Source organism: Rattus norvegicus, chromosome 1, assembly GCF_036323735.1.
Source record: "Rattus norvegicus strain BN/NHsdMcwi chromosome 1, GRCr8, whole genome shotgun sequence".
Classification (NCBI taxonomy): domain Eukaryota; kingdom Metazoa; phylum Chordata; class Mammalia; order Rodentia; family Muridae; genus Rattus; species Rattus norvegicus.
Window position 1 is genome coordinate 260,731,904 of NC_086019.1, and position 4,140 is coordinate 260,736,043.

Sequence of the window (4,140 nt, forward strand, 5' to 3'; positions counted from 1 at the left end):
AGAAGTATCAAAAATTATGTATAGATGGGGAACTCCTCATCTATTCAGGACTCTGTGCTATCAGCTGTACTCCTAGAAATGACACTGTATCAGGAAGAAAGACAGTGTATCCAGTTGGCAACTCAAAGGAGCATCCTTTACAGGGGCCGGGAAAGCATTAAGACCAAGAGTTTAGGCTGTGCATAGAAACATCCTAGGTTTCATCCTTTATTACTACTTTGAGTTGTAGAATACAAATAATTATTTTGCCATAAGCTGATATAGCATGTAATATAATAAAACAACTGACACTATCGCCGGCTAGGCACACACCCCACACACCACCTCCAGAAGTCTTGGTTTGTTCCCAGACCAGCACATAGGCTGAGCGCATTTCTTCCCCTTTGCCAAAGCCTGTCCCCACCAAAATTGGTTCTGCCTCTCCAAATCTTGGAAATGGCTCTCTCCTCCCTGTCCCTGTGGCTGGCTGCTGCCAAACCTGCCCAGCACTCCCAAATTTCCGCGGCTAGCTGGGGCACACTCTCACAAACCCACACTCTGCCCGGTTACCTTTCCCTGGAACTCAGTCTAATCTCTCTGAGAAAAAGAACACCAGATAATCTTAGATTAGATTCAACAGATAACACAATCCCTGGAAGCAGAACCTAGCATGCTAAATTGATCAACTATTCTATGTCAGAAATCTTCCGGTGGATCTGCCACCCGAACTAACAGCTCCTGACCTCCTCCTACATAATGTCTGCCTTGCTCCCACAGTCCCAAAGGCAAATTCCTTTTCCATGCATCCCCCTTTCCTCTACCCTCCCTGAAGTACTGCCTCCTCGCCACGGGATTGGTTTCTTGTCATCTTTATTATCCAATCAGTTAGGGGAAAATTCCACTACACTGATAACTTCTATCAGCATTATTGTGGCTTTAAGTTTTCATGTCTCTTTGCTTCAGTCTCCATATAAATGATATTGTATTGTGTCAAGTAAAGTCTCTAGAGATTACCTATTCGTTAATTTGTATAAGAGTCGCTACACGTGTCTTTTCATTATTCTTTTCTTATTACTATAATGTAACATACACAGATGTGTAATAGTCTGAAACAGTGATTCTCTACTTGCAGGGTCATGACCCATTTGGGGGCCACATATCAGATATTCTAAATATCAGATACATTGTGATTCATAACAGTAGCAAAATTATAGTTAGGAAGTTGCAACAAATTAATTTGGTGGTTGGGGGTCACCACAACTTAAAGAACTGTATTAAAGGATAACAGAATTGGGAAAATTGAGAACCATTTATATAGTTCATTGAGTTTCAGCTCGAGCAATAAGACAAGAGAAGAAGATCAAAAGAAGTGTATATATATATATATATATACACATATACATATATGTATATATATTATATAATCAGACTTAACTCAAAAACATTTAGTATCATACCTATATATAAATGAGAAGTGAACTGAGATAGAAATAGAGGGATGAACACCTTTCACAATAGCACACACTCATTCACACACACTCACACACACACACACACACACACACACGGTAGTTAAAACATTGTACTATGTATCACTATCATTTCAGATTTCAAGTTGTACTAAAGAGCTAGAGTTAAAATAAACAAACTAAGCAAACAAACGAATGAACGAACAACAGCAGCAAGACCCAGCATGGCATTTTCACAAAAACGGACACGCTGATCTGTAAAATCAAATTGAATACCCAGACATGAAACCATACACCTATGAACATGTGACTTTTTGATAAAGAAGCCAGAGACACGAACAGAATCTTCAGCAAATGGTGATGGTCAAACCGGATGGCTGCATGAAGAAGAATGCAGGTCGATCCATACTTATCATCCTGCGTCTATCTCAACTTCAACTGGGTCAAAGACATCAACATAAAATGAGATACACTGAAGATTCCAAAAGCCAATGTGGGGAATGACTCTAACACATTGGCACAGGAATTTCTAAACACAGCATCCTCAGAGCAGGTGCTAAGACATAAAATTAATAAATAGAACCTAATGAAACAGAAGATTCTATACATCTGCTATAGAGTTATTATGAACATTATATTAAAAATGAAAAACTACATAACAAGAAAATAAGTAATCCAATTAAAATTACTTATAGATCTAAAAAATCCTCAAAAGAGAAAACTCAAATGACTGAGGAATGAGGGACACTTAAAGAAAGATTCAACATCCTTTGTCATCATGAAAATGCAAATGAAAACTACTTTGTGTGAATTTATACCTGTCAAATTACCAAGAACTGTAAAACAATGAGACCTGGTGAGGATATTAAGTATGGGGACCATACACGTATTGCTAGTGGTAATGCAAAAGGGAAATCATTCTGGTGTTTCTTCAGAAAAATGGCAATTGATTTACCTCATGGTCTAACTATATCACTATTGGGCATGTACCCAAAGGAGATTTCATCCTACCACAGAAACACTTGCTCAACCATGATCATTGATACTCTGTTCATACCTGTAAGAAACTGCAAACAACATAGACGTCCCTCAATAGAAGAATGGATAAATAAAATTTGGAACATTTACACAATGGGTATTAGTCAACATGAGGGACAGAGGGAGAGGGAGAGGGAGAGAGAGAAGTCACGTGCGAGAGAGAGGTGAAATTCACAGGAAAATGTATATAACTAGAGAAAATCAACCTGAGTTGATCCTAGACCTATAAAGACCAATATGGTGTGTATTTTCTTACTTGTGGCTATTATTTGTTAAGTCAGTGATAAGGAACTTACAATCCACAGAACCACAGTGGTTAGTTTTAGAGCAAGAAGGACACAGATCTCATTAGGAAAGAAAACTAGACTAGATAGTTTGGGATGGGTGTGGGGCTGAAATCATATGATAGAGCAGAAACAGAGAAGGGAGGGGAAAGGAATAAAAACAGAGGGAGAGGCAGCAGCTCTCTGCTCCCAGACCCTGTGAGAGTGAGACCCAACCGCCTGGTCAGGTGGGCACTCCTGAGGCTGCAGAGCGGAAGAGACCACCAACACTGCTCACCCCTGCCCACATCCCTGGCCCAAGAGGAAACTGTATAAGGCCTCAGGGCTCCCGTGGGGGAGGGCTCAGGAGCAGCAGGACCCCTGCCTGAGACACCGCCAGAACCTGAAGGAAACAGACCAGACCGGATAAACAGTTCTCTGGACCCAAATCACGTGGGAGGGAGAGCTAAACCTTCAGAGAGGCAGACAAGCCTGGGAAACCAGAAGAGACTGCTCTCTGCACACACATCTCGGACGCCAGAGGAAAAAGCCAAAGACCATCTGGAACCCTGGTGCACTGAAGCGACCGGAAGGGGCAGCACAGGTCTTCCTGGTTGCTGCCGCTGCAGAGAGCCCGTGGGCAGCACCCCACGAGCGAACTTGAGCCTCGGGACCACAGGTAAGACCAACTTTTCTGCTGCAAGAAAGCTGCCTGGTGAACTCAAGACACAGGCCCACAGGAACAGCTGAAGACCTGTAGAGAGGAAAAACTACACGCCCGAAAGCAGAACACTCTGTCCCCATAACTGACTGAAAGAGAGGAAAACAGGTCTACAGCACTCCTGACACACAGGCTTACAAGACAGTCTAGCCACTGTCAGAAATAGCAGAACAAAGTAACAATAGAGATAATCTGATGGCGAGAGGCAAGCGCAGGAACCCAAGCAACAGAAACCAAGACTACATGGCACCATCGGAGCCCAATTCTCCCATCAAAACAAACATGGAATATCCAAACACACCAGCAAAGCAAGATCTAGTTTCAAAATCATTTTTGATCATGATGCTGGAGGACTTCAAGAAAGACGTGAAGAACTCCCTTAGAGAACAAGTAGAAGCCTACAGAGAGGAATCGCAAAAATGCCTGAAAGAATTCCAGGAAAACATAAATAAACAAGTAGAAGCCCATAGAGAGGAGACACAAAAATCCCTGAAAGAATTCCAGGAAAACACAATCAAACAGTTGAAGGAATTAAAAATGGAAATAGAAGCAATCAAGAAAGAACACATGGAAACAACCCTGGATATAGAAAACCAAAAGAAGAGACAAGGAGCTGTAGATACAAGCTTCACCAACAGAATACAAGAGATGGAAGAGAAAATCTCAGGAG